The following is a 19,696-nucleotide window of genomic DNA, read 5'->3' as shown; positions in this document are numbered from 1 at the left end:
TTATAAGGAATAGTTTAAGAAGACAGAAAAACACATTCTACTTGAGAAGCACATTAATTATCAATATTCAGATTGATCATATGGGGAGGACCAAAGTAGAGCTGGCTCACTCTAGATAACACATGGTAAATGACTCCAAGAGAAATTGCTCTTTTTCCACACAAAGATCTGAAAGACTGGGAAAAGCAAAGGAAAGATCTAATGATCTTGGTTACCACGATGTCCATATCTACGGCTCCGATCATACTGGACCAGATTTTTCTTGGAAATCCCACCCTCAAAACCTTTGTCTCATGGGATGCACTGTGGTTTATAAGGTACCTTCACATCTCCCAAAGTAGACTGAGGATTTCTTGTTCTTCTACATATTAATTGATCTGATTTGAACAAAGACTTCAGCGGTAAGTAGGTTTTGGAAACACCTTATTTTATAAAAAAAAAATTAAAATAACCTTAAAAGTTTTAATTTATTGCAATATCTCCTCAAAATGTTATTATACAAATGTTCAGGGTGACTCTCGAAAATGGAAATACAGTGAGAAAACTTTTCAAACCAACTTGAGCATGGAGTTATCTGTTCACTAAACATCTCAGCAGGGAGGAGTTTCATGGAAAACACACTTGGGATATTTTAGGACAGAGTAAAGTTTGGTGTTTACTTGAGGGCTCAAGGGAAGAAAATGAAATGTGGGCAATTCACATCTAAAATAGCAACAGAATGCTAGTAATTGCCATTATATGTATAAGGCATATATAATGCTCCCAAAGTAAAAAATTAACTGCTTCTGTGGATGCTACCGAGCGTAGTGTTCAGTTTATAGGTTTGTTAATTTAACCGAGGGCTTAAATCCTTAAATAGACTCATCCTAATAAAGTCTGTTGAGAATACAGAGCAATAAACTATATCTGAATTAATTTTTAAAAATTTACTTTGATGACCAGATGTTGACTGAGTTTTCCAGCACCCTCTTTCAGACATCTAATGGCACAATCAAACAAACAACTTATTGGTCTACAAACCAAAGTGTCAAGAGAGGTAATTCATAAATGTGTTGATTGCTTGTGGTCATCAGTCAGTGGATGGACCTGAAATTATCATTTTGCATACCAGCGCTTCTACAGGAAGCTCCCAAGTTCATACTTTCTCTCCCCTGCCAAATAACTCCAAAACAGTATGTTGATATAATATTGTATCAGGGGATTCTGCAATAAATGTCATAGTTATTTGCTTTTTCAGTTGTTTTTATTTGAGGACAATTCTCTCACTAAATGATTGCCAGCCTCTATTCCCATCCTCTTTTAGAGGGATCTTAGCAATTAGCAGAGTTCCCGTAAAAATATTTTTTCCCTAGCTATAATGCAGTAATGGCCAAGAGAAATTGGGGCAAACATTTTTCCTATCTACTTTAATAAGTGCACATCCAAGTAGGGACAAGCAGGGTGTCTGCTCAGGCATGCCCCAGGCTCAGCATCCATCTTTCTGCTCCTTTACCACTTCCAGACTGACAGCTAAATTACTGCACAGAAAAGGTTTCTGTGGGCTGTAACCATAACACTGCCACTGAAACTAGTTTGTTGGCTAAAGGATAAACAGAGATTGAAGGACGATTTCATTAATGGAGAAAGATGGGGTATAGGAGAGGAGAGCTGGATCTGCATGGGAAAAGAAGCTCAACAAACTCGAGGACAATACACAAGTAGATACACTCTAATTGAGCTGTAATTTTCTTGTCAAGTGGCAGGCACTTGCTGAATTCTTGGAGGAACCTGCATCTGCATCTTAGACTGTATAATACACTCTCTGTGCCCTCTGGCTAAGAACAGAGGAGGTTTTTACCTGTAAATGGAGTTGAAATTGGAGCAATAAAGAGACGGAGTCTACAGTATTTCAAAATGGCATTGGCATTTCATTTTCAGGAAAATGAACCTTCTTTGCTGAAGCCTCATCAAACTATAGGATTAGGGGCTAAGATTGAGGAATATGGGGAAAATCAAGCCCACACTTAGTAAACTATTTGGCAAATATGTACAAGCCACTGCATTCCATATATATGAGTTTGGATCCTAGACTTGATGATCCTATAGCTTAGATTAAGCAGAGGAAAGACATATTCAAATATATACCAGGTTACAAATGTAAGGCTGGCAAGCACCATGTTTATCTCGGCGTCTACTTCATCTCCAGTTGTCAGTAGTACAGCACACTCAATAAGCCCTTAATATACATTTATTGAATAAATTATTGAATTAATATTTCTTATATGAGGGAGAAAGCAATAACAGCCACAAGAAAGTTACAGATATGGGTGGTGGGCTTCAAAGGGAAAAGAATTTACTACTGGTTGGAAGGGTAAATGATGATTTTATAGAGATGTGGCATGTGATTCGGGCTTCAATATTTATAAATATTTGGAGGTTCAGAATGACACTGAGGAAGAACAAAGAACAGTAGCATGAACAGAGAAGTGGAGAATTCCTAGGGGTGAACAGGAAATAGCAGTGGTCTTCCTAATTGTCAGTAGCAATCGTCCAAGCTAAAACGAACAAACTCCTATTGTTCTGATTTTCAGCATCTGATGGGGAAGTAAATACTATTTTTTGCTACCCTTGTAACTACAACACAAGTTAGGTTATATTATGATTTGGTAAATGGTGTGGACCAAGCTATTCCTTTTCAAAATGTCAGAAAAACCCTTATGGAAAGGAAACACTATTCCTTTTTGTGTTAGCAGTTTTCCATTGTGATAAATTATGAATGGAAAGGCCAGCCCCGATGGCCTAGTGGTTAAAGTTTGATGCACTCCACTTTGGCAGCCTGGGGTTCAGTTCCTGGGTGTGGAACCACACCACTCGTTTGTCAGTGGCCATGCTGTGGCAGTGGCTCACATTTAAAAAAAAAAGAGGAAGATTGGCAACAGATATTAGCTCAGGACAAAACTTCCTTAGCCAAAAAAAAAAAAAAAAAAAAAATTATAACTTGAAAACATACACTTTACTTTGATACCTGGGTTTAGGTTAGAATTGGCATTAGCTAGACCAGTAATGTAATTCCAGACTCGACTCAGTGCCTGGCATGTTACCTGCCACATAGTAGGTACATGAGAAATACTTGTTGAATGAATATTGAAAGTCAAGATTTTGTCATGTACTGAGAAATAGATTATTTTATAGAATAGGCTTCCCTTATCATCTCTAGTCTCACTCTCAATTTAAAACTAGAAAATCCAAACACTCCATGAATAATAAGAAAGCCTAATTCACAAGATAGCTGATAAAAAAAATATCAGAATTTTTTTCCTCTTCTACTCAATGCATTGAAATCATGGTTTCTAACTTGTCAAGGTCAATTACAGGCATCCTTATTTTAGTAAAGCTATTTGTTTGTTTTCAACATCTACTATTCCCCTTGGATTTTCACTTACAGGAATTACACTCACATTATTTATTGCAAAGTAAATTACCACATGGTCTTCCAAAGTACTTTGATGAAGTATCCACAGAAAGGGGGTCCAAGGGTCAGATGAGTTTGGGAAATGCTTTGTACCCTGAGATTACCCTCGGAGGTGCACTTTGCAAGTAACACATTTAAGGTTCTGAGAAGCCCTACTGTAAAGAAACCCAATTAACTCTGTTTAACCCAGTGTTTTTCAAACTGTTATGACCATGGAACCTATTCTGAGTGGCTTTTCCTCTCTTTCGGAACTACCGTTCTGAGGGAGACAAACTTCTAAGGGAGAGATTACAAACTGATGACCTGCATGGTATTTTAAACTTGAGTGATCACACACACACAGGGGAGAGAGAAATGTCAGCACATTCTGGCAACACTGGGCCCACAGTCTCACCTAGCGTCAGTTCTGCTAGCCCTTTATGATGCGCGTACTTTCTCTGCTTCATTATACGAAGGCACTCCCTTCATATTACTCCCAGATCATTTCAGACTTGTATATCACTTGCCTGGTTCCTGCAGATATTTGACTTTGGAATTCTTGTCCTAGAGTATCTTAATCATTCAGTTGTCCCTACTGCTCTTTTAGGAGAAAGAAATGCCCGGATTCAAATGGCAGGAAAAAGAAAGATCAGTATAAAATGAAACTGCCTTTTTAGCTACTAGAAGTAATTTCTATGCCTGCTGAATGTCAAAGAAACAATAAGAAGGTGTCTGTATCAGCATCTTGGCCTCCAAAATGGTATTTGCCCCATTTTTTGCATATGCAAATCCACAGTCCTCTTAAAATAATATGGGAATCTTGGGATGCTACAAAACATGATCACGATGAGGTGGTTCACTTATGTTCCCCAGAAATGAATCCTTACTTCTGAAGAGCATCATTCCTTATTTCATATTTCAGATCTTTTTAGGCTCACACTCCAACGACTGGCTGTTCTGCTGGACCATGGGTTCCAGACTGAACTCTCTCATTTACCGACACATATCACTGGGTCTACACAGCAGACTGCCTTCATAAGGAAGCTCTTGGCTCTCCAGAATGGGTCCTTATTTTCCCTTTTCAAAAATAGAATGCTTATTCTTCTGAGGTGATATGCTAAACTGCCCAGTTGTGTGATTAAAAACGTCTTACTTAATGAAAGTAACTTTTTCTAAGTTTTAAAATTAAACATATTTTAGTTTGCAAAGTTTTGAGGCAGTGGGGGGCATTGGAAAAGCTCAGAAAACTACAAGGGACATTTGGCATATAACCATCAGGCAGCCTTCTAGAAGGAAAGGTCAACACAGAAACAAGAATTTTTCAAGAGGACAGCATCCACAGGGCAAAGGTAAGAAACAGTTCTGTTTGTGCTTCACGTATATTTTCCAAATAGCGTATGTCACTCACAGCATGATTTACCTCGAAAAGAGTAGATTCCAAAAGCATTCCAGATATCATGTTGATGGCTCCCAAGCATCTTCCGGAAGTTTTTTTTTGGTTTGTTTTTTACCAAAAATGTCCCACCGTTTACTTTATTATTCATCACCTCAGGGTAAAAACTGAATTTCAGCAATGCCTTTCTGTATACTTTAAGATCAGAGTTTCTTCTCTAAATATTTTCCAATTTGCACTTTTTACTTTCTTAATCATGTTAGACGTCAGCATCTCATAAGTCATTATTATTATCCCTTTAAGTCAACTGATTATATTGTCACCAAAAAGGATGTAACCCTATGGTCTGGACAGGAGGTGAAAGAACTAAAGTTGCAAAAGAGCTTCCTGTTGTTTTCCTCCTTTGGCATGAAGGCGTTTAAAGCAGGAATGCCCCTCACACAAACCAACCACTCAGGTCAGACAAGGCATCTGGAACAGCAGGGGTTGCTTTAGGTGCGGAGGGCAAGGCATATTGCTTCGCTTTCTAGTGTGGTTTTGCTTCAGTAAAGTCTTAAATTGGTGTATCCAAAGTAGCATGATATACATTTTTAATTTTATAGCTAAAATATATTGTTTGTGACTATCAAAAGCCAGGAACACCCTCTGCTTTCCCTGGCATGATTCAAGCTTCGGGTCTGAATTGTCTGCTAATTATTGTCGCCCATTCATTCTACAAATATTTGTTGAGCACCTCCTAATGGGCAGCTACTCTTCTGGGTACTGCAGAAATAGCAGTGAACAAATAAAAATTCTAGCTGGCGTGGAGGTTACTTTCCAATGGTCGTAATTCTTATATTTTAGTGACTCCATTTTGCACGTTTCTTTCTTTTTTTTTTTTAAGATTTTACTTATTTATTTATTTTCCCCCCAAAGCCCCAATAGATAGTTGTATGTCATAGCTGCACATCCCTCTAGTTGCTGTATGTGGGACGCGGCCTCAGCATGGCGGGAGAAGCGGTGCGTGCCCGGGATCCGAACCCGGACCGCCAGCAGTGGAGCGTGCATGCTTAACCGCTAAGCCACGGGGCCAGCCCTGTACTTGTTTCTGTTGGTGACACTCAAGACTTCAAACAAACATGGTGGACTCAGTCTGGTAAATGTCAACTCAGCAGCCCAGGGCAAAGGAAGATCTTGAGTGAAATCCATTCCAGCTACGTTTTAAGTGCTAAAACCCTTTGAGCATCTTCTCAAAACTACAGCAACAAGGCAACAGAGACAGCAGTATTAGTGCATTGGAATGTAATGTAGGAAATGACCATGGCATTCATTTTATCTCATTCCACAGGTGAAACAATTCAGGCCCACGGGGACTAAAAAAAACCAAACTTCAGGGATGTAAGTTCCATAAGAAAAAGGCTTGACCTGCCTTGCACTTACCACATAAGACTGTCGTGAGGGTTAAATGAATATATAGCACTTAGAATTGTGCCTGGCAAATATTTTTGTGCTATATAAATATTAGTTACTACTATTACTAATCACCACTGTATCCTGTATGTTGTAAATACTAAAATTTTTATATAATTATATCTCTATCTGAAAGATCTTTTATAAGGTGATAGTGTTATATTCAGCTACCTGTAGGTACCTGGAAGGTATGGGGGGCATCTTATTCTGCTCATCCTCTGTAACTCAAAGAGCACCTAGCTCAGTCTTTGATACCAATGATTTTTTGTTAAACGTTGAATTGAATTGGAAAAGTGTCTTTAAGTCTATTCAACCAAGACTTCAGAAAACATTTCCTACTGTTATTTGTTAAATTGTTTTCCCATCCTTCAAAAAAGAAAGAAAAGATTTTGAAGTCCTACTCTCAAATGTGACCTTATTTGGAAAAAGGGTTGTTGCAGATGTAATTAGTTAAATTGAGATCATAGTGGAATAGGATGGGCCCCTAATCCAATATGACTGGTGTTTCATAAGAAGACACAGGGAGAGCAGCATGTGATGGTCAAGACAGAGACTAGAGTTATGTGGCCACATGCCAAGGAACGCCAAAGGTTGCCAGCAAACAATCAGACGCTAGGAAGAGGCAAGGAAGGATTCTCCCCTACAGGTTTCTGCGTGGCCCTGCTAACACCTTGATTTCAGACTTCTAGACTCCGGAACTGTGAGATGATAAATTTCTGTTGTTTTAAACCACCCAGTTTTAAACTTTGTTCCAGCAGCCGTTGAAAACTATGGTCACACCTCTGCCTCGCCGAATCATTCATGTCAGTAGTTGGGTGGCATGGGCTTCCTAAATGGAGGCCACACCATAAAATGTTCGTTCATTTTGTGGATCACTATTTATATAGGAAATACTTGCCCCTAAATGATCAAAACAGACTCAGTTGTCCTGGCAAAATGATGCCCTATTCATCTAACTTCCCCTCCTAACACCTTTTACCAAACATTTCAGATGTTCTTGAAATTTGCCAGATAAAACTTTAAGACGGCGTATACACAGGGAGCCTCAGGGGACAGATTTAGGTGTCACAGAACAATCCCACTGATATTTAGAATGCCCTCAAAGTTTATATCCAGGCAATAGGCAGTGAGACATGGGGGGATTTAAGGCAGACAGGCAGACTTCAGAAGCAAGATCACTCTGAGAGGTTTCCAGAGTTCTCTTAGTGCCCTAAGAACTCCATTCAATATAAAATCATTCCTTGCTTGGATGGAAAGATGCAGCATATAAATTTGGTACAATATATGCCAGTTAATTCAGCAAAATGTCAAACTGTCTGAGAAAACCCTTAGAAAAGGTTTACTTTCTGTGTCACCAGGGAACTGAGTGATAGGAAGAAAAGCTCATGAAAATGAGATTTTCTCTAACTTCTGCCTACAGTGAATAAATCAATGGGATTTTTCAAGTCCCCTCAATATCAATGAGTTTATCTTATAAGCAGGCAAGTATTTACAGACTCCCAAAAAATCTCTCTCCAGTCTTTTTTTCCCCTTCCCATTCTAGCCTAATTGCTTGTTTTCCTTTCTCTCTATCGTTTTTTTCCCTCCTTCCTTGCCCTTCTTATTTTCTTTTCATGGCTATAAAAGACTTGTTTGACAACTGCTATCTCCTATCTCTTAGATTCTAGAAGCTATGATGAGTGTAGGGGTCTTCACTTCTGTTTGTTTGTTTGTTTAAAGAAGATTTAGTCTCCCTGCCCTGAACTAGGTTTAGGGTAATTGTGTATCTGCTTGAGGGCTGAATGCAATCTTTAGCCTTTTTCATAAAGTTTATGGCCCTCGTGCCCCTTTAAAAGTCTCATGTGGCTGATTGATAGGCTCATTTCTGATACTAACTATAAAGAATTGGCCATCCTGAAGATAAGCCACTCCTCCCCTGAGCATTACAGGAGGTAAAGGCGGGCTGCCATTACAGACGAGGCTGCCAATATAGATAGTGCTTCTTGCCTCAACCAGATTCATCCTTCAGCAGCCCAGGCAGTGCTCTGTGCTGAGGGACGACTGCACCACAGGACATATAAACTCAGTCAAGTCCTTTTAGGGGCATCTAAGGATTAAAACGTCATCACGGACAAAACAAAGAGAGCAATAGTTAATACCCCATTTTCTAACTTGTTAATTTTCTCTTGGTGTCATTAACCAAAAGAGAAGTTGGGGAAACTCACAGAATCTTCATCATTCAGTAATTTGAGCCTTTTAATTTAAGCTAAGTGTTCCTTAGATTTTACTTCTTCAATATTTGTTCTTAGTTTTCATGTCATTTTATTTTTTCTCCTCAAGTTATGTTTCATAGGACAAATGTGATGATTAGTGATTCTTCCCTACTTCTACAACTTGTATGTTCTAGGTTAAAATGTCACTTGAATTCTTAGAAAAAGGCAAAGATGCGAGAAAGGATGGAGAGGAAGGAAGCGGCATTAAGAGGGAAGAAGTGGGGAGGGAGGGGACACACACACTCTCTAGGGGGAGGGACTTTATGAACGTTAAACTTTAATTCTTAACTGAAGGTTTAATTTCCTGGAGGAAGAGGAGTTAATTTGTCCCTAGCCAAGAATTTTGACACAGAGAGATGTTGCAGAAGAATTGATATCACCTGGCAACCTATCAAATGCAGGAAGCAAGGATAAGGAAGGAATCGAAGAGCAGAAGGAAACGGAAATGGAAGCATAGAAGGAGAAGCATGTTTGTAAAGGAAGATTTATTTATCATTCAAATATTTATTGAACACTTTTTATAGGGTAGGTATGGTGCTATGACTAGGGTTATCAGAGATAAGATATCATCAATGCACATCAGGAACTCACATTTTAAATAATGGAAACATCAGAGCTATACATCAAATAATTACATTAAATGTTAAAAAGTGATAAAAGGCATTTAGAGATGTTGCCAAAACTTCTGCATCCACTTCTGTCTGGTTTCCTTCCTATATCGTATCATAAAACAGCTCTTGTCAGTGTCACCAATCACATTTATGTTGCAAAACCTAATGAATATCTTCCAGACCTTATTAATAACAAATAACATTTGACCCAATGGACCACTTCCTCCACCTTAAAACATTTTCTTCTTGTGCCTGCTGCATGCCACATTCTCTGGTTTTCTAACCGTTTCTGTTACTTTTCACTCTCTTTTGCAAGCTCATCTCCTCTGGCTAACCATTAAATGTCAGGATTTCTCTGAGGTTTGATCCTGTGCTCACTTCTCATCTCCATACTCTTAGGCAGTATCAACCTCCGGCTTCAAGTACCTTATTAAACATACCAAGGACACTCAAATTGTCTCTCGAGGCAGGCTTCTCCCTCTACAATCTATGCGGAACGTTTGCCTCTCCCAGGTGCCTGTTCAAGGTTAACCACACCCTTGCTGGGGTACTTCCTCAATGAATGTGGGTCTTTATCTGCCAGTTGGCATCTTGGTACTATTCAGCTGTGTGTCCTCAGTGTTTAGCATGACGTCTGGCCTGCGGTTGGGGTTCACCATGTGCTCAGCTGTTGACTGGCGCTGAGGCGGGGCTGTGGGGACAGCGCCCGGCATCACTCCACGTACTGGGCTGCTAGGTCACTTTGCCTCAACGCAGTGAATACATGACTGGACAGGTGAGCCAAGCCAGCTAACTAGTAGAACAACCTTTCAGACGATAATCTCTTAATTAGGAAAAGTTTAAATAAAAAGAGGACAAGTCTACATGGGATTTAACACAGATGATTCTTTTATTTTTTTCTGTTTGATTATTGTATTATCAGAATTTTCTACAATGTATATGTACTACTTTTATAATTGGGGAATTTTTTTTAATTAAAGTTCTTTTCAGGTCTGCTCTATGTACTGATAGGGCAAGAGAGAAAGGTATGGGTGTGTGTACACACACACACACAAACACACACAGAGTCAGAGTAGTGAAATGAAAAAGAGGAACATGAACTACCAGCAGGAATTCTAGGAGTTGGAATTCCAGGAGGTAGACAACACGTTTTTCTTCAATGAACAGCATTGACCAAATTGCCTTTGTTTCTAAGTAACTTTCAGGGAAGAATAGGACAAAAAGAAATTATCTATTCAAATGGCATGTCACTCCTGATTTTCAAGAATTAAACACAGAAAAGCATTTGTAGATAATAATTTTGATAGTAACATACGCTCTCCTGAATTATAACTCAGACTACAATCTTTACTGATGAGTACTAGACACTGACATCCTAGTCAACCAATTCAAGCCATCAAAATAAACAACCCCTTATGAAAATGAAAATGGAATATTACATTGGAGAAATTGAAAGCATGTTTTATCAAAGGCAATTTGTCTGTTATCTGACAGCCTTGGGAAACAACAGGAAAATTATGTCTCTCACATCAAAATGAAAAGGCAGCAGCTTCTTGGGACATCACAGTAATAAGGGAAGCTTGGGTTACTCAGAAAAAATCTGTTTATTTAATATGCTGGCACTGACTTCCTCTCCTTTGCATTCTGCTTGGGGGGGTGGGGGCGGGACAGGCAGATTTCTGTACTAGTTAATGGATCATAGGGGAAAACAGTACCAATTTTTTCCTTTTAAAAAATCTTTTCTTTATTGGTAAAAGAGAGTGATTCTATAGAGCAATCTCAAGGGCTATCAAAGTGTTAAAACCATGAGGTGTGCCAGGAAACAAAGGCTTCCTTCTCCTCCTCCAGGGTCAGAGCCAATGGTCATCAATGCCTTCCACCCATAAGTCAGCCCTTTGACATTATTCTTCATATGTTTGGCCCTTGTGAGCTGGGTTAGTGTGGGGCATTCACATCCTATGTCTTCAGATATGGTACCAAATGTTACCTAACTACACATTGATTTGAGGGACATTTAGTCTCTACTCACTGTGATAAAGAAAGTAGCCATGAATTCTGGCCATGCTTTGGGTGGAAAAATCATGTTCATATCTATATCTTGATTATGGTTGTTAAATAATCATGAGTATAGCAACTGAAAACTTCACTAGAATATGTGGCACATCTGGTGAAAATACTTCTCTAACGCTTAAATCAGTACAATGCTATCAACACTGTAGTGAGTGCTGCTTGTGTACTTCAAAGATTCAGTTATTTTATTGCAGTAGTTTAACATCATTCTCTGAATATCAAAACATATTCACCTCCCTTTTAAAATGGACTGTCTAGAGGAAAGGCATATTAACCCAATAATTAGTTCTTTAATGTCAGTATTTCAGAGAGCTAAAGTTTCACTAAAGCACTATTTGATGTAGAAAGAAATTATATGCAAACCAGGTGAATCTCAGGTTCTTTGTAAGGGGTTTTAATAACTCAAATAATAAAAAAGACTTCACGATAATATAGGACTCCAGACACTGAAAAAAAATCAAGTTCTAGAATGGTACTTAACACCAAGTGTACTTAACCAATTTATGCTTTCCTTATGTTCTTTAACTAAATGAACCTCACTCATCATGACATTTGATACCTACATTTGTAAGGAACAGCCTCAGTGGGTGAAACATTTCTGAGGCCTGGGAAGGCTGACTCATATGGAAGTGCTGTGCCAATTTCTAGCTATGTGGTCTCAGAACTAAAATACAATTTGAGAAAACTTCTAGTATAATAGAAACTTATAGTATCATATACTAATATGTAAAGGTGTTAGTTCCCTTCCAATATTCCTTACCTACATTTTAAATTAACACTGGGTAAAGCTGCCTCCTTTCACGGATGCTTTATTTTTTTCCTCTCTTGCAACAATTAGCTAGCATATTAGCCATAAAAATCCCTTGCTAATACTAAGGATGTTTCAGTGAGTACTAAGCAAGAGCCCTTTTTTGGATAACTTAAACAGTATGTGAAAAAAACCTAAAAATAATGCCTTTTTTGATTGCTGATGTCACAGACATTGGCAAGAATATTGAAGCTGTACATCAAAAAGATATTTTGGGGATAAGTCAGCATAAGAATAAAATAGAGCTCGAGCTCTCATGAAATTGAGAGATCTCTTTTGTATCAAAGTATATTTATGAGATAATATTTCAACAGAAATGGAGAAAAAATGGAAATCCATTGCTATTATATTACTATTTTGTTGAAATGGCAATCTTATAATGAAATCTAAAATTCCAGCTCTCATATCCTAAAGTGGATGCCTGCTTGCTTTAATCTTGGTTATCGTTTTATCACTAAAGCCATCATTGAAATTAGCTTTGGCATCTACAGAAAGGCAAGATAGTTCTACCCCTCCTCTCCTCCTGCCTTTTCATAATCCCCTCTGTCTAGCTCTCTGGCTGCCCCCGACAAAAGCTCAAGAACACCCAACTGCAACCAGAAATGGGGAGATAATTGTAATTTGGCATTTGGTAATCACAGTCTTCCCTAATTGAGTCTCGCTAAATCAGAGAGGAGTTGTTAATTCTGATTCTCACCCAAACAACACCTTCTGAAAGAGGTAAAGAGAGTTAGCAATGCTTCTCTTATCTTGAAGCTGTGTCTGAAAAGGTGACTCTGTGCAAGGCCTAACCTTCCAGGGTCCATGTTTCCTCATTTGCAAACCAAGTGTCTTGAACTAAATGGTCTATCAATCCCTGTAAGCTCCAAGATTTTATGATCTTGGAGTTAATCTTTAAGTTACTCCTGAAACTTCAGTTATTCAGATTCTACCAGCATTAATTTTGCCTTGTTGGCAAACAACTTCCATTCTTGTTACTTTTATGTAAGTCAGCACACTTTTTGTTTTTTACTTGAATAAATGTGTTTAAGATGGACAAATTATTACACTGCTAAAGTGATAAATCAGCTTCATTTACCTCAAATAGAAGATAAATTGTAAAAATAAAAGGGATGGAAACAAAATAATGTAATTGAGTCCTTGTTAGATGGCATGGCCTAAGGATAGCTCTGAGTCTTGGACTGGTCTCTGTTTCTTAAAAAGAGTTATAGAAGATGGAAGACCATCAATAGCCTCTCTTACCAAGAGAATCAGAAGTTTTGGAGGAGAATTGAAGGGAGAATAAAATAACTTCCTCACTATAGGATATAATATGAATTAAATCATCACTGGTAGCCCCACTGGTATGGATCCCATTCGCTGGGAAAACTTCTGTGACTATTAGAAGGATGTGTTAAATTTTCAGACTCGACAATCTTTATTACTCTTTATCTCTAAGATACGATCTCAGAAATTGTCCTAATTTACACAGCTCTTGTCTTGTTGTTGTCTGAAAAGCCAAAGAAAACTTCCATGGACTCCATAAATTCCATGTCCTGAGTTTCCTCATTTGTAGTTTTTAAAGTATATGTATTTTTAAATATCTTTATTGAGATATAATTCACATACCATAAAATTCACCTATTTAAAGTATACAATTCAATGGTTCTAGTATATTCACAGAGTTGTGCAACCATCACCATGACCTAATTTTAGAATACTTTCATCTCCCCAAAAAGGAACCCTATACCCATTAGCAGTAACTCCTTATCTTACCCCTCCCAGCCCCAACCCTAGGCAATCAATAATCTACTTTCTGTCTCTACATTTACATTCTAGATATTTCATATAAATGGAATTATACAGTATGCGTTTTTTTTGGTGACTGGCTTCTTTCACTTAACATAATTTTCACATTAACGTATTTTCAAGGTTTATCTAGGTTATAGCATGTATTGGTACTTCATTTCTTTTTGTTACAATAATGGTCCATTGTATGGATATACAACATTTTATTTATCCATTCATCAGTTGATGGACATCTGCGTTGTTTCCATTTTTTGTCTATTATGAATAATGCTGCTATAAACATGTGTACACAAGTTTTGTGTGGACATATATTTTCATTTTTCTTGAGTGTATACCTAGGAGTGGATTTCCCTGAAGATGGGCATTTTTGATGAATACTTCATTTTGAAGTTATATATCAAAACATAATTTTGCACTTAGGTAGCTCAAGAATAAAATAGATCCCTGTGTCTATTATTTTTATTATTCTACTTTCACTCTTCTGTTAGTTTCCGTGTTTATATGTTGAGTTATATATTTCATTTGAAAGATATAAAAAGTCGAAAGCACATATAATCAGAACACGTATTAAAAATAATAGAAAACAAAATAGGTAACCCACACAGTCCTCCAATTACATACCCAGAGACAAGGGTTGTTAAAACTCTAACAAAAACAAGATTATGCTATGCACAGAACCTGCATTTCTCACTTACCGTTAACATATTTCCATGTCATCTGACATAGATTTAGTGCATTTTAATAAAAACTATAGATTATTTCATTATATTGAGGTACCATGATTTATTTACCCAGTCTTTTATTTTTTTCCTATTACAAACAAGCAAAATGAACATCTTGAACATGTATCTTATGAACTTAATCTCATATTTTCTGGGAAGTTAGGAAGTTGGGTCATAGGATTCCTATAATTGGAATTTTAATAGATATTGGACAATTTCATGCCAAGAAAAGTTACTTCACTTCACTTCCCCCCGTACAGTGTAAGAGAGTACAGATTTCCTTATGGCCTCACCATTGCTGGATGTTATCAAGCTACAGTTGACACTTTTTTCATTTTGTTTATTGGTCATTGATGTTTCTTTTGAGAATATCCAGTTCATATCATTTGTTTATTTTCCCATGGAATTGTTTATACTATTCTCATGGATGTGTCTACATGTACATGTTCCATTTTTTGTTTACAAAAATGCTTTGCTATCTCTGTCTTTTGCCATAAGGATATTTTATATTTTTATGTTGTTCTTTTTTCTCTTTGCTACTTCTTGACTCTACAATTATTTTCCTAATAAGTTGAAATGCCACTTTTATCCTATATTAAATCCCTGTATTTAGATTTCTTACATTAAATCCCTGTATTTAGATTTCTTTCTAGACTCTCTTTTCTGTTTCACTGATCTCTTTCTTTATTTGTAAGCCAATGCCAAAATGTTTTAATTAAGCTTTGTTAGAATATGTACTGCCACATTGGGTCGGGCAAGTTCTTCAGTTTCAAAAAATGTCTTGACTATATTCACATACTTATTTTCACAAATGAACATTATATCAACTTGAATCACTTAACTTTTTTCCTCTAAATTGTATGCCACAGTCATTATTAATAATATTTAATTAGTATGAAATGCTTTGCTCTCCAGAATATAAAATTAAAGGGATCAATATTTTGGTGTTAAACTGCAACAATAAATTAATAGAATTATTTCAGTTTACATTTAAATTTGAATTAAAGCTAGCTCTGAACTAAGGAAAAGCAACGATAAAACAGAAGAAAGTTGTATTCAAATGTTAAAGTATTCAACTGAATGTATAACTACACCATGCAGAGAAGAAAACAAAGTTACAAAGTCATAAAAAATACATTAAATTCCAAATGAATTAGACAAAGCAATAAAGTTATTTGGAACTGTTATAGGAATTCTGTTTTAAAATAACCAGTTGAACTTACCCAATAGGTTCACGTGAAGATTAAATTCAAATATGATTATAATATAAGAAATTTATAGTTAAGTAGCATTACATTAATTCCTTATTTTTTCCTAGTACACTTTAATATGTTTTTCTTTGCTATTCCTTGTGCATACTTATCTTCCCAGTAAAAAATAATGAATAATGAAGGAAATGATGAGTAAATGAAATTTTATTTTCACTGTAATTAGATTTCCCCTCTCAAAAATCTTCCATCTTCTTAAATCACTATGAATTAAAGTATAGTGTTTCCTTTATTGCAAAAGTTCCATGCCAAGCATGTTAATACTTTCTCAGAAAATCTTAGGACCATTCTGGTATAGTCATGTTTACCCAATCTTTTGCCAATAGTTTGAAAACATGGCTTTTAAGAGGATCTACATGATACAAGTCTTTGACTTGTTGAAATAACAGTAAATTTGGCCAATTCTTCCTGGTTCAAATGTTTCATCTACATGAGTACAAAAATTCTGCATTTATCCCCATCTCAAGGGAAAGTGAATTTTCTCATGTACTAACAGAAGAATTACATAACTTATTTTATTTAGTTTTCAAAATAACCCTGCAAGCTGGATATTAGTACCCACACGTTACTCATGAGGCCAATGAGCCCACCTGCCTCACCCAAGGTCACATCTAAGAATGCAAACTCAAACCCAGTTCCCTTCTCTCTATACCCAGGATATTCATCATGCTTCCTCCTCAAACATCATGGTTTTCTAATAAGACTTAACCTTTTTTTCCTTCTGTATTCTAGAAATCAGGAAACTATGACCTGTGGCACAAATATTGCCTGCTGCCTGTTTTTATAAATAAAGTTTTATTGGAACACTGTCACATGCGCCTGTTTACACATCGTCTGTGGCTGCTTTTGCACCAGGTCAAGCTGAATACTTATGACAGAGACTGTAGGGTCCATAAAGCCTAAAATGTTTACTCTCTGGCCCTTTACAGAAAAGGTTTGCCAGTCTCTGCTCTATTCAATTTACAAGTTAACTGAGAAAAAATAAGACTATCTATACAAGATAAATGTTAAAGAACAATTTGCAGAAGAATTTTTATGTATAGTATGATTCCATTTTTGGAAAAACTGTTAACATTTGCTTCTATGTATATGTCTAAAAAAATACTTTTGCAGTTCATATGCCAAACTGTGGTTATACTTGAGGCATTAGATTATGGGAAACTTTCATGATATTTTAAATATTTTAATATTTAAGTTACCTAAATATTTAATATTTTAATACTTGCTTATTGTTCAAATTTACTCACCAGGTATGGTCCTTGGACAAGTCACTTCATCTCTGCAGTATTCTATTTTATCTGTAAAATGAAGAGCTGAGTTAGACAATCTTTCGAATTCCTTTTAATTATAACACTCTGCCACCGTGTTTAGCAAAACCACTCAATTTCTTAGTATCATTTAATTTTGATAACTACCAGTCATAGGGAAAGACGTTTGCAGGGGAGCTTACAATTTAAAATTTTCAATTTCAAGAGAATATCATAGGAATTCTAAGACATTACCATATTTCCTTAACTCAATCTAAAAATAAATTTTCTCATCAGAGATTACAGCAAACTCTGATTCTTGGAGACAAAGATTCTCTACCTTGATTTCAAGTTTGTTGGTTTTCTCTAAATTAGGACTTTTTTTTGGTGTTCCCATTAGATTATTGGTGTTCTCATTTTGTAAAGAGCATCACCTTGAACTTTGTTTTCAGAATGCTCATATCCTAGAAGTGTCCATTTCCTCTAAATTTGATTTTGTTTCTAGTTTTATTTTGAAAACAACATTACAAATCTTAAAATACCATTAAATATATATTCAAGTTTCACATCAAATATAAAGTATAGAACACTTTTTTTGTAGTCATTTTGTGACTGCTGAAATGACAAAAATTAAAACAAGTACCTAGTAAAAGTGACATATGGAGGGAGTGGACACGTTTCTAGCTAGTAGAAGTATACATCAGTGTGGTCTTTTCTGGGTATATTTTTAATCATATATCCATAGCCTCATGAGTTTAACCAGCAATTCCACTTTTAGTAGTGTGCCCTGAGGAAACAATTAAAAATAAGGAAATAGACAGGCATCCCACTATTTATAAAAGTGAAAAACTGGAAACAACTTAAATGTACATAAATAGTGGCTTGCTTAATGCAACTGAGATGCAACAATGTAATTAAGTACTATGCAGCCATTAAAATTATAGTGTAAAACAATATAAAAGATCATGGGGAAATGTTCATTCTAAAAAGTAGAAAATGGCTATTAAATAATGTATATAGTAGGATTCTATTTCTTGTAAAAATGCATATGTATAAATATTTAAACATAGAAAGTGACTGGGAGGACACCTGCCAAAATATTAACACTGGTTACCTCTTGGTGAAGGAATTACAGTAGTCCTCCCTTATCTATGGTTTCGCTTTCTGCGGTTTCAGTTACCTGTGGTCAATTGCGGTGTGGAAGCAAATTATCCTCCTTCTGACATATTGTCAGAAGGTCAATAGTAGCCTAACTTTATGTCACAATGCCAGCGTCATTCACGTCACTTCATCTCACCACGTGAGCATTGTATCATCTCACATCATCACAAGAAGAAGGGTGAGTATAGAACAATAGGATATTTTAAGAGAAAGAGAGACCACAATTCACATAACTTTTACACAGTATATTGTTATAGTTGTTCTATTTTATTATTACTTATTGTTATTAATCTCTTCCTGTGCCTAATTTATAAATTAAACTTTATCATAGGTATGTACATATAGGACAAACCATAGCACATATGTACAAGGTTTGGTACTATCAGGTATCCATTGGGGGTCTTGGAACACATGCCGCATGAATAAGGGGGGACTACTGTATAGGTAAAGTTTTTGGATCTTTTGATAATTTGCAAGTTTTCTGCATTGACCACATATTATATTATCAGAAGAATTATTTAGGAGCAATAAATTATAGTTATAAATATAACTTTTAAGTGTCGAGATTATGACTACTCATATATTCAGACCTTCATGGAATCTATCATTTCAATGATTCAGGAAGCATATCATTTTAACTGAATATAAGTAAATAGTTTTGATCTATTGCATAATCAATTGCTGATTTTTTATTTGTATTGAAGAAAATTAAAATTAGCGATAATGAGCAATAAAAAAATAAGAAAATAAGATCATTTACCCCTTCATGCTCCTCTCATTCTCTTAGGACACTAGGTCTTTAATTCTCCAGGTTTCTTTTTTTACAAATTGTGATAATTGTACTTATTTGCCTTTTTTGCGTGTGTGTGTGAGGAAGATCAGCCCTGAGCTAACATCTGTTGCCAATCCTCCTCTTTCTGCTGAGGAAGATTGGCTCTAGGCTAACATCTGTGCCCATCTTCCTCTACTTTTTATATGGGACGCTGCCACAGCATGGCTTGATAAGTAGTGCGTAGGTCCATGCCTGGGATCCAAACCCGCAAACCCCAGGCCGCTGAAGAAGCAGACCGCGTGAACTTAACCACTATGTCTGGGGCTGGCCCTACTTATTTGCTTTTTACTTGGTTTTGATGTGTCCACTCACTCAATTGTAAGCCCTATGAGGGTAGGGGTTGTATCTTTTTGCTTCATTTAGCACAGATCTCATTAAATAGTGCAATGAGACTGAATAAAAGAACAAAACTACTTAAGCTTTATAACATCTTAAAATCAAAAGTCATCAGACCGGTCAGTTGGTTCCTATAACCTATAATGACCCAAGGTTGGCAAAATGTTCCCTGAACTTAACCACTTAGAGCTTACACAACCTAACCACACAACAGCAAAGTGTACTATATCAACATCCAGTATATTTATAAAAAACAAGACCATCAATCTTGATGATTTAGGGAAAATCTTCTTTACCTGTACTGCCCATTATTTAATTTTATGCCTTTT

General features: G+C 36.4%; 1 protein-coding gene across 6 annotated transcripts in view; it reads right to left on the bottom strand.

The window, feature by feature from the left end:
- RARB (retinoic acid receptor beta) overlaps nucleotides 1-19,696 on the bottom strand; it is an 824,831-nt gene that overhangs the window by 463,664 nt on the left and 341,471 nt on the right. For all 6 annotated transcript variants that reach the window (XM_058553917.1, XM_058553915.1, XM_058553911.1 and 3 more), the window contains one exon: nucleotides 17,039-17,089. The gene's annotated coding sequence lies outside the window, so the exon portion shown is untranslated. The remainder of the gene's footprint in view (nucleotides 1-17,038; nucleotides 17,090-19,696) is intronic.

This window comes from Diceros bicornis, chromosome 2, assembly GCF_020826845.1.
Source record: "Diceros bicornis minor isolate mBicDic1 chromosome 2, mDicBic1.mat.cur, whole genome shotgun sequence".
Taxonomy (NCBI): domain Eukaryota; kingdom Metazoa; phylum Chordata; class Mammalia; order Perissodactyla; family Rhinocerotidae; genus Diceros; species Diceros bicornis.
This window is presented reverse-complemented; position numbering and strand designations above follow the sequence as displayed.